This window comes from Carlito syrichta, unplaced genomic scaffold (genome assembly GCF_000164805.1).
Source record: "Carlito syrichta isolate Samal-C Ts95f unplaced genomic scaffold, Tarsius_syrichta-2.0.1 Scaffold305189, whole genome shotgun sequence".
NCBI classification, from domain to species: domain Eukaryota; kingdom Metazoa; phylum Chordata; class Mammalia; order Primates; family Tarsiidae; genus Carlito; species Carlito syrichta.
Genome location: NW_007249285.1, coordinates 273009 through 285247, shown reverse-complemented (window position 1 = coordinate 285247; position 12239 = coordinate 273009). Strand labels below are relative to the sequence as shown.

At 49.4% G+C, this 12239-nt stretch overlaps 1 protein-coding gene across 1 annotated transcript in view; it reads right to left on the bottom strand.

The window, feature by feature from the left end:
* Nucleotides 1-12239, bottom strand: part of MICAL3 (microtubule associated monooxygenase, calponin and LIM domain containing 3) — a 128900-nt gene that overhangs the window by 92622 nt on the left and 24039 nt on the right. The window lies entirely within an intron of this gene.

Below are 12239 nucleotides of genomic sequence, written 5' to 3'. Positions count from 1 at the left end.
TCATAACAATCAAACAAAATTATTTTGACAAAATTTTGTTTTGAGGGTAGCATATATGCATATATATGAGGAGAAACAAAAAAACCCCGGAATTTACTTATTAAAAATTGTGGGCCGGGGGTGGTTATTATCCCAGCACTTTGGGAGGCCAAACCTGTGCCTGAGCCCACAGGTTTGAGACCAGCCTAGGCAACTTGGCAAGACCTCATCTCAATTAGCTGGGCATCATGGCACACACTTGTAGTTCCAGCAACTTGGAAGGCTGAGGTGGAAGGACTGCCTGAGCCCAGCAGGTTGAGGCTGCAGTGGCCATGAGAGTGCCACTGCACTCCAGCCTGGGTGACAGAGTGAGATTCCAGATTAAAAAAAAAAACAGTGCATTCGTTCTAAACTTCAGGCACCTTCAAAGCACTTTCCATTTGATGTAATACTCTCATCAAGAGGCTTTTTCCACTGCTCAAAACAGTTTTGAGCTCATTAATTTTTATGCCTTTCAGTGCTTCTGCCGCTTTTTTGTTTCACCTCTTCCACACTGGCAAAACGTTTCCCTCTGAGGACTTTTCTCATCAAAAGTCACTCGGGGTGAGATCAGGTGAATAGGGAGGGTAAGGCACAGAGGTCATGCTGTTGTTTTGGTCAAAAACTGCTAAACATTCAGTATGGTGTGGGCGGCTGTGTTGTTATGGTAGAAGAACCAGGCACTTTTTGGCCACAATTTGGGACGCCTCTTCTGCAAATCGTGATGGCAACCGTCTCAGATAAAAAATTAGGTTGACGGTTTGATCCAGAGAAACAAATTCTGAGTGTACTCCAAGGGGCCACCCTCCAAAAGATAATTCCAGTTTTCTGGGGGGTCCCCCACTGTGTGTGTGTGTATAGCCGGGTCCCCCGGATTCTAGAGTGATCACTTTTCCACAAAACATTCAAAACAACTGTTGCAGTACTAGAAATTCAGGTATCAAAATTCAGACAACCTCGAAAAAAAATTATCACATGGCATATATTGGCTATAACCTACTGAACTACTCGGAACCAACCAGGCTTGTTTGACCATAGCTGTGTGCTATCTCGCTAGACAGTGCCCTGGAGACATGTCTTACCAGTTCCTTCTTGTCTAGAAGGGTTTTGGGCTGCTCTTTCCTTTGAAGCTGATTGGCTATCTGCTCAGCCAATGAGCTCACTCCGCCCGTGTACATCTTTATATACTTCTATTGGTTGGAGATTATAAAATGGCCAGAATGAAGGGAAATGAGAAAGGAAAAAATAAATACATTAAGAAGACAGGAAAAAAAATTGAAACGTATAAAATGAGTGTGAGGTGCAGCAGCAAACCATGCCAACACAGTGCTCACAAGCAGGGAAACTGGGTGGTAAGGAAACACCGTGTCAGTGTCCACACAGAGGTACCAGCACAGGGAGGACCATCAGCTGCAGGAGAAATGATCTTCCTTAGGGGGAACTTGGTCTTTCACGCCTTTGCAGAATATACAGTTCCAGGGGAATGGGGGGTGGGAAAGACAGGACAGGTGCAAAGAGAAAAGAGAGGATAAAGGGCCCACATCCTGGTACTCAGATGAAATTTCAAGCATTCAAGAGGAACAATCCAATTCTGGGGACTCCCATCAGACAGAAGATGCCCAGAATGACTACATATTTCAAGGTATGGGAGAGGGCTTGGGAAATTGTTTCCTCATTTAGGAAGAAACCAAGCTCATTCTTGCAAAAACTGACTCTCCACTTGGGTAACAGATGTCATTTGCTCTAGTGCTACCTGTGATAATCTGCTTCTTTCTTCTTCTTTTTTTTTTAAGACAAAGTCTCACTATGCTGCCCAAGTCTCAAGTGATACTCCTGCTTCAGCCTCCCAAAGTGCTGAGATGACAGGTGTGAGCCACTGCGCCCAACTTCTTCTTCCTTCTCAACCCTTGGTCCATGATGTGTGTCATACGTAGTAAATACTCCCGAGCTTTCCTCAAAGAAGCCTGGCCAGCCTATTTTCCCTGCTGATATTTAACAGGGGTCTGAGGACAGCAAATGAGGCCCGAGTGATTCACCTAGGTGCTAAGGACAAAGCCTTGTAGACCGGGTTGGGCATGTCAAACACGAGCTGTAGTCATGTACATAAGCTGCTCAGTTAGTCCTGGGAAGTCAGAGATCCAGAAGGAAAACTTTTGTAGGTAAAAAAGGATTAAAGAAATCCAACCAACTCAAATCCCTTTTCTGGCAATTTTGAAGAAATAACAAGAGAAAGCTTCCAAATTTTTATGGTGAGCCACCTAGGCTGCATGCCCTAGGCAGCCCTGCCTTGACCTGTCCCTGGGAAGAAATCTTCTAGCAACTCTGTGTCCAGGTCACCCTACCATGTGGAGAAGGTCATGGTGCCAAGCATGCGTGACACTCCTCTCATGAACTTCGTGGAATAAGGGTGCTCCCTGCCAAGTCAGGGGACCCTGACTGTAATTCTAACTCAGAAATCAACCAGAAGCCTTTATCCTTGGGATGCCAACAATGCCCTTGGATATGGTTAGACCAGACCATAAAAACAGGTATGAGCAGCAGCATGTTCTGGGCTGGGCAGGGACAGACAGAAGTTCTCTGGTGGGGAACTAACACCATGTAGGCACAGGAACAACAAGCACAGATGACAAAATGACCCTCATTTGGCCCTGGTCAAGGCTCAGCTGGGACTAAGGAATCAATTATAATTTGCAACGAAAAAATAAGATTTCCAAGGATTGGTGCCATTTGTCCATTAACTTCGCAGATTACACCTATTAGTGGTCAAGAAAAACAAGGTGGCTGTTAGATGCAAACCTTCTTTAGATTAGGGACATTAAAGTAGCTTAGGTTTGGAACAGACAGACTCCAGGCAGAGCTGAGCAGATAATTTAATAGCTGACACTGAGGAGAAGACTGCACTTCTTTCATTCTGCAGCAGACAAGCCAGACTGTGGGCTGGATGTCAGACAGGAGGCCGGGACACTGAGCAAGTCCTGGGCCCTCAGTGCTTAGTCAGGACCCCTCTCTAGACCAGAACCCATCCACTTCAGCAGTCACAGCCAGGGGCTGCCTGCATGCAAAGGCATTTGTCACATTCAGTTTTCAGTGACGTGGTGACGCTGACAAGCATCCCTCCAAGAGAGGTGAAGCCTCAAGTTCTATTTGTTTCTGGCATGAAAAGCAGATGGTTTCCTTCGCCCCACTCTGATAAAATAGTCGAAATGTAGCAATTGCTGGATTTCTACTGCTGCACACCACACACATGCATCTGCTACCACAAGCATATGCTGTATCGTCTGGGGCTAGTTCAAGGGCAGGAAACATAAACAGAAAGGCAGAGAGATCCTCCGACCCCTCTCCAGCTGGATCGGAGCCACAAAGGCAATTGCAGGGCTCATTCCTCAAAAGATTATGGTCAAGAGGCACCCAGAATCTTTGCGTGCTCACCACTCCACTTGAGAGGTTTAATGACACGATGGTTCCCATTTTGGAACACATGCTATCATGAAGACATCTGGAGTTTAAAAAGCCAGCAACTGAAAAACACTTATCATTATTTGATATGGCTGAATTACGATCAAAGTGGATTTAGATGAACAGAAGTTTACGTGCCAAACACAGTTCAACGAAAGCCAGCAGGCGCTGTAGCTGGTGTGTGTGCCCACAGACCTCACACGCAAGACAGACACACGCACACACAACTGGCCTCCTACAGAGACAGGCCAAAGTCAAGAACTTCGCAACCTCCCTGGGGGCAGAGGCCACTTGCGAAAGTGAGGTGGGCGGAGGCTGCGGTTGTCAGGTCCCCGGCCATGCTACCTGTCGGAGGGAGTCGGAGGAGGGAGAGGCAGGGCGGGTGGAGGAGCGGAGACTAACAGAAAGCTCCCACTGGTCGACAAAAAATCGACGAGGAGGTTCAGGCTCTGGCTATAAAATACAAGATGGAGAAAAACAAAATCAAAGGAGAGGTTAAATCAAGAGTCACACCCTGACTTGAACAGAAGCAGCTTGGCGATTTCAGATCCATTCACTCTAGACTTTTCTCTAAACAACAGATGTAGCGAAAAAATATTTTTAGTTCCCAGGAGCAGGAGTGGCTCATTCAAGGCTTGCATTTTGCTTTGAACTTGTCCTTCCCTAAAGCTTACAGTGGAATAGGCTTTGGGATCTGGCTCCGTAGCTGTGAGCCACCCAGCAAAGCCTCGCCCTGTCGGGCTTGGTAGTCTGCCACCAGCCCTGCTCTGCGTGGGTAGCGCTGCCAGCGGGAGGCAGTGGAGCGGAGGCGGTGTCCTGCTCATGCACATACATGCTCTTTGTCTCTGCAGATCTCTCGTGGGCCCGAGCTGGGATTTCTCCTGGGCATGGAGGGATTCACCGCCCCTCACTCCATTGGCCTTCAGAGTAGCAGGCAGTAAGATAGCAGATCAACAGTGAAGTTCCCTCCTTTCGCACGAAGGCCAGGAATGGGAAATCTCTTCCGTCCCCTGCCAGTGCTCAGAGAAGCTCTGCTTGCCAGGGAGCGGGCCGAATCCCAAGCAAGGATCAGAAAAAGGCCTCGACCCCCAAGTCCTCTGCACACAGTGAGTGTAGCCAAAGGGGGTGAGGGCCTTCCAGTAGCGAGGAGCTCTCTGGTGCCCAGAGAGAGAGGAGGTAGCCAAAAGCTCTGGCAAACAGCAGCTGCTTAGTTTCCTGCCAGGGTGGACAACTGGCAGGGTGGGAGGAGCAGTCATGGTCGCCTCACCAGCCACTGCTCAACACGCGGCCAGCTCCCTGGCCCTGAGCTCACAGGCCCCGGGGGAGCCAGGGAAGAGCTCTGTAGAGGAGCCCCCCTACCGCAAAGGGAGCAAGAGCAAAGATGAGCATGCCCTGGTGGGGCAGAGGGTCAAAGTCAATGGGAGCCGTGAGGTAGGGAATGGGAAGAAGGGGTGGAGAGAGCAGGGCGAGGACTTGCAGGGCTATGGAGTGGGAGGGGGATGGTAAGTCCTGGAAAAGAACAACAGTGTTCCTCAAAGTAGCCAGTCTGGAGTCCCGCATTGAGGAATCCAGAGCCAGGCTGAAGGGAAGAAGAAAAAAAACTCCCAGCAAACCTGCAGCCTCCTGAGCTCAAAACCTCACCCTCCCCTTTGCACTGCAGCCCTAGACTCCAAATTGTTTCTCCCTGTCAATTTCTCCCAGTCAACACACCTCCCTCCCTTCTTCTTTTAGGCATTGTTGCATTAAAAATCAGTGACTCACGAAGTGTGCATTCCCCCAAATGGAGGGCACCGCGCTGCTCGATGCCCTTTTCCTTTTTGAGAGGTCTACAGCCTGGGAAAAGGGAGAGAGGCTGGGCACACAGTGCTGTGGGAGAGCAGCCCCCAGGAAGAAGGTGAGTACAGCAGCGTGTGGCCGCAGTGAGGGAAAGACCACCCAGCTCCATCCCCGGCTATGCTCTCTGACCCCGCACCCGCCACCAGCCTGGTGACAAGGCAAGGAAGACGGTGCTATAGGGAGCTTTCCAATGGCTCTGAGGAGTAAGCCAATTTACTGCTCGGCCATAAATGCATTTCTTTCAGAGAGTAAAGGCAGAGGGGGAGGTAAAATGAAAAGAAATGGCTTCTGTGAGATTAGCAACCAGAGATGATTCTTCACTCTAGCTGCAGAGCCAGACCCAGTCGGAGATCTCAAGGGTAAGAATAAAAACTTTGAAAGTTTCATAAAGTAAGCAGACGTCTTTGCTAATCATCAAATTAAACGATGGCCAGTTGCAATCAGTGATCTCCCTTCTTGCTTTCTCACGATGCACCCCTATCTTTCTGCCACTCTCCTTTCCCTCATCCTCGTCCCTGAAAAGTCCCCACCCTGGTAAGTGCTCTGGCTCTCTTACTAGTTCCACCTCAAGACCTGTGACTGCCAAGTGCTATCTGCTCATCTAGACCCTTCCCCTAAGAAGCTTGAAGTCCAAGGCTGTTCTGTCACTGGCACAAATCGGGGAACTAGGATTGGTCTTAGAAGCAGCATGGCCACTAAGGCCCTCGACAGGAGGACAACCGCTCAAGATCAGCGCCCCATCTGATGCTGGCTGGAAGAAAGCTCCATGGTGAGTGCTGCTTGCATGGGTCAACATGGCCAGCAAAAAGAATTCTTGCTCTCAGCTAGGTGACAAGAGTGTGCGAGAAGCAAGGGGAGAGAGGACACCCCCCACGGCCCCTTCCCTTGGCCCCACCACCACAGCGTGCCCCGTCTGTTTGGCTCCCAGCATCCCATGCCACGGGACCATGCTCTTTTACCCTCTCATGGCGGGGACTCTGCTTGCCACGGTTGTCAGCATCAAGATCCCTGTATGTCTGTTGGCAACAAAGTAGAAACTTGAGCTCCATCCAAATGCTCTATGTGGACCTACTCGGTGACAGTGGGACATTCTGGGGCAGAAATGCAGAGTTCAATACACATCCCCTGCCCCCTACCGATCCCCGCCCCGAGTAGCCATAATCCCATCTATATCAAATCCCATGACCCAAGGGCAACGCTCTGCACAGCCAGTCTGCCCGCCTGGCCTTCGGGAAGACCAGCTACATAGATCAACAGAGGACTGCAGTTAGTATGAAGGTGAAACAAACGTATTTCTTTCACACAGTGGCACATGATCAGAGGCATTAAACGGAAGGTTTAGAAGGAAGGCAGGTTAAAAGGGTGACGCTTTCCACAGCAAGACATTAGAAAGGGAAGGTGGTGAAATGGAAACTGACTAGGGTAAATGACAATTACAATAGCCAAGGAAACGCCAGGGTGGGGAGTGGTCCCTGAATGGGAACATGGGACCAAAGTATATTTTATTAAAGAGAGAAGAGGACAAGCCTGGCGGCATCTCAGTGAATAGAAAGGAATATGTATGTAAGTGGGATGGAAATTCGCTGACAGGTACACAGGCTTACTGATCTGAGGATGCCACCAATACAGCAGTCACGGGGACAGGGACAACCACTCTCATCACTCTTTGGATAACTAAGGGTGCATCTATTAATAACAGCCATGTACTAATAAAAGAACTAACCCAAAGCTTCCAATGTGGCTACTCCTTTTTTTTGAGTCAGAGTCTCACTCTATTGCCCTGGCTGGAGTGCAGTGGCACAAACACAGCACATTGCAGCCTCACCCTCCTGGGCTCAGGCAATTCTTCCGTCTCAGCCCTCTGAGTAGCTGGGACTACAAGTGCGCACCACCACACCTGACTGATTTTTTAATTTTTTTGGTAGAAATGAGGTCTCACTATGCTGCCCAGGCTGGTCTCAAACTCCTGAACTCAAGTGATCCTCCAGCCTCAGTCTCCCAAAGTGTTGGGATCATAGGCATGAGCCACCACACCAACTTTTATCCAGTATCCAGTAACTGTGAGCATACTGTCTCTGCAGGCAGGAAGAGACCAGAGCACGGAGCTCCAGACTCACACGACCCAGATTCAGTTCGGGCTCCCTTGCTTACTGTGTGACCTCATACAAACTACTTGGCATCTGTACCCTATGCCTCAGTCTCCTCTTCTATAAAACGGAGATAGCAACGGTCCCTGCCTCATGATGCAATTGTGAGAACTGATTGAGATACTGCATGAAAATAACTCAGAATACTTCTGGGTCATGGTAAATGCTCAGGACTGTCAGATCTTGTTCAGAGACAAGGCACAGGGCAGCTACTTAACTTATAATGGCTCAGTTCTCAAACCTGTGGACATAGGTTGGGCCTTTAAAATCAGACACATTACTAGTGGCCACGTTCATTGAGAAAGCTTCTCTCTGTAGATCTTGCCCTTGAAATTAGCATTACAGTTTATAAGGACAGGTGAGATAGCCCACAAAGGTCAACAAAGCCATTCTATAAGTAGACTTTATATACGTGTGCTTGCCACAGCGTGTGTTTTGCCGTCCTCACTGGGTATGTCTGTGGTTGGCTACTCTGTAAAGCAGTTCCTGAATGATCTGCCTGAAGCGTGGATGGGTGGAGAGGGAAGGAGGTTTGTTAGAAGAACCTGGATGGGCAAGAAGCAGGACTCTCAGCGTCACATGGAACCAAACTCATGTGATAAAGTCCCACAAAAGCTTCTGAAAGCCCATCTTGACCATACCTCACTGGGCAGCAAGGGAAAGAGGGCTGCTTTAAATGGGGTTCCAGAAGAAAAGGCTACTGGGCTTTGGATCTGTGGCAAACATAGTTTAAACATAATTTTAATATCGAGTACAGCTCACCTCTTAGTTGGTGACAGCACAGTTGTTTCCCCATGAGGTGGGACCAGATTAAGCTGCCCATACCTGTGATATATAATGCCCTACCTTGGGGGCCGGTCAGGAATTGCTTCTGCTATAAATGGTTTTTACAAACGGTCATTCTTTCTTTTAACACCTATGACTGGAAACTTTCTTCTAACAGTTATCACTGAGAACAAGGAATAATGATTCGGCCTCCCTAACAGTCACCTACAAGGCAGGCAGGAAGACACAGACAGGACCACAGAGCATGCAGAGAGGATCACCTGCTGGCTGCCACGCGCCCGACAGGGAGGTGGAGTAGGGGGAGGAGAGAGTGTGATCACTTTTTTGGGGCAGGTCCGGGAACGATCCTTTTCCCGTCGCTTTTACACCAACAGACACAAACAAAAAGAACATTGTTGAAACAGCGGCTGCACGAAGGCTGTTTTGGGAGGACTGAAGGGCATTTGCCAAGAGCGCCCTGGGAGGTCCCCTTCTTTGTTGCTCCATTCTCAGCAGCAAATCCCTGTGCGGTCGGAGCAGGTGGCTTGTCATGGTCTCCTATAGGCCTTCAGGTGGGATGCGCACTTTCTGTTAGCACAGATGCTCAGGTAACCTATGGAGCTGGTTAGAACTCACAGAGTGGCACTTTTTGAATGCCAGGGACCAAGGGTTGTACTGGGACACTGAGGGATAGATGAAACGGGCTTGATTAGAAGTAGAGAGAAAGGGCAAACAGGCCAATTTCCATAAAGGGGATTCAGAGACTCCTCCCCTCAGTGGCTTGGTCACATGTGCACCTAATACATCAAAGCAGCACCCTCCCCCAGACAACAGCTGGCACTGCTGCCTGCTTCTCAGTTCCCTCACTCACACTCAGCCCCTGGTCCTGGAAAACTACCAAGAAGATACAAGAAAGTACAGGAAACAGGCTCACTGGATGCCATATGCACGCCTGTGGCCCTTCCCCTCATTCTGTCCCCTCGCAGCTGAATCTTAAGACAGACTCCTGTGAGTCTGTCTAAGATCCAGAAAGCCCCTTGGTTTGTGAGAAACAATCACTCCCAGGCCTCTCTGGTACCTTCAGCTCCGTGTGCCCAGAAGGCCGCATGGGACGCAGCAGCTAATACCTGGGAGAGAGGGAAGGCCGTGGAAGTCATGAGGCCTGGGAGGACAGCTCACTGACAATCTACTTCCTAACCCAGGCTGGCTAATGTGTGGAGTTTGCCTTCTGGACTTGTTCCTGAGATCAAAAGGCAAAAGGGTGGGGGAGGAAGAGCCACAGTGTTTACAGGAAGGCAGAGAAGAGAAGTCACAGGCAGGCAGAGCTATTATTCATTTCCCTTCCTCCATACTGTGACCTAAGTTGAAAGTGGTCCTGGTGCCAACTCCACTGTCACTGTCATGCCTGCCACACCCTCCTGCCTCGGCCTGAACCACCCCAAGAGAAGAGCACAGTGAGTCACCGGTCCCCACTTTCTGAAGGGAGACGCGGAGAGCCAGCCATCAGGGGGCGTCAGAGGTGGGGGCGGGACCCAGGCACCCCTGGAGTGTCTCTATCCCAGGTTTCTGTCGCGTCCGCATTTTTTCCCAACTCTCTTTCAGGAGATAAATTTAGAAAGCCAAGACTTGTGACTTCGCGGTGAGAAAAAAATTCATCGTGAGTATTACACATTTCACGATGAGAACTGTGAGTTATGGTTCACAGTGCTACTATCTCCCTGCAGTCTGGAAATTTCATTCCCAACTCTACTCACCCAAGGCACCTAAGAGCCCAACAGGAGTCTCGCCGCTCACGGTTTCTCACCTTATCAAGTCTTATATCCACCTACCCAGAGACTCTGGCAACTCTGGCACCCTTTTTGGAGACGAAGAGCCTACGTTTGACTACCCCATGGAGCCTGACAGTCATCTGCTCCACTGACTGTGACCAGAATCATCCAGGTGACGAGCTGCGCCAGCTGGGATGACCTACCTTCTCCAGGGAGAATGCAGCACACGGCTGGGGCTGCCAGAACACAGCCCGTTGCACAAGCACCCAGCTCCCAGAACTCCATACAGCTCAATCACACACGAGCTGAAGTGTCAGGTGCCACCAGGACCAAGGCCTCACCCTGGGTGGGCTCCTCAGGCAGAGGCTTCCCGACAAGCCCACTCCGAGGCGCTCCAGGAGTGTGGCCCGCCAGGAGCCTCTGTTTACCTGCTGTGTGCATCGCTCTTTCCCCTTCCCCTCTGCTCTTCCTAGCTCAGGTGGCCGTTAAGAATGTCACAAGAGGTTCTGGAATCTAGTTTAGAGTTCACTTTCCCCTTGAACAAATCCTCAACTAAAGATTACCTTTCAAATCACACTTTCCACCTAGACTTCAAGGCAAATGGTGAGAAAATAAAAATACAAGTAAACTTCCAATGACTATTTTCCAGAAGACTTCCCCAAACAGAGAGAGGGTGAAAGTAGCTTCTGCTGTGAGTCTGGACATTATACCCATTATACCCCCATGGGCCTTGCCTTTAATAGTAGCATATTATTAAAGGAATGGTTAGAAAAAAATTTTTCCCCCGAATGCTATTTAATTATTTATGTTTAAGTTGGAGGCCTCACTGTGTTGCCCAGGCTAGAGAGCAGTAGTGCAATCACGGCTGTCCGTAGCCTCGATCTTCTGGGCTCAGGTGATCCTTCTGCCTCAGCCTCCTGCGTGGCTGGGACTATAGGCATGCATCATCACTCTTGGCTCATTTTGTTTTTTGACTTTTTGTAGAGACATGGTCTCGCTATGTTGCCCAGGCTGGTCGCGAACTCCTGGGTTCAAGTGATCCCCTTGCCTCGGCCTCCCAAAGTGCTGGGATTACAGGCATGAGCTAACTCAACTGGTCTTTAAATGTAATTTTAAAAAAACCTCAGTCACCACTTCCTGGCACCTCCCAGCAACAGATGTCACAGGAGGCTGATGAGGCCAATTATGGAAGATGCTCAGCATCTTACTAGTCCCAGATGATACCACACTAGCAGACAGCCAGTCCAGATTCCACTCCCTAGAGCAGGAACTTGTTTGACTGTGACAAGGCAGAAAATACAGTAGAGGCTTCAAATCACTTTGACAAGTTTTCCCATCATAAACCAGGTGCTGTTGTTACCTGCCCCTTTGGTATTACTTAGGATAAGCAGTTTTCCAGGAGATCCTGCAAAGGTTTTAGTGAAAATTTCCAAAAGGGTACTGGACATTTATCCATGAACACCCTCCGCTCAGGGTCTGAAGAAAACAAGCAAATCCTAGTTCAAGACTATTTTCTTGGACATCTTCGTATTCAACCGAAAGGCTCTGCTGTCCCATTGCTCAGACCTGACAAAGCCAGGACTCTCCCCTCCATGGTCATGAGGAAACATGCTAGCAAAAGGTTGACCTGAGACAAATGCCACAGCAGCAAAACCCCAGGGAGAGGGCACCCAGACAACCTACCACATGGCTTTGGTTAGTTTCAAACCAAATTAACAGTCTGTCCTTTTAACTAGTTGCTCAAATCCCCAGGAGTTAAACAAATCATGGGATCAAATCAGTACTGTCTGTAAATGTTTTCCCAGAGTTGCTACTTGAATGAGCACAGAGACTTCCTGCCACAGTGAGCAAGGATGGATTCCCGAGCACTGTCTGCTCAGAAGGGGGTGGGGGGTGGGGAAGGCGGGGACGCAGCACCCATCCTGGCTCCCAGCAGTTCCTTTACCTGTTTCCACTGGGGGGTGGGAGCAGGGCGGCCCTGCTCTGGCAGGCAGCAGGACGGCTGGCTAGCCCCACGCTCTTGTGTCGGCTGGGACACACAGGCCAGGGATGGGTGGGGACAGGACATGGAGACAAAACAAAATAAAACACATTAAGATAGGAGAAGACCAAAAAGGCACACACGGAGGACAGTCACACATCTGTGAACTGTGGGGAGGAGGCAGAATTCATTCTTAGACAGCTACACCTATAAAGAAAAGAAAATAGCCTCCCCTAAACTAAAAGCAAAAAAAAAAAAAAAAAAAAA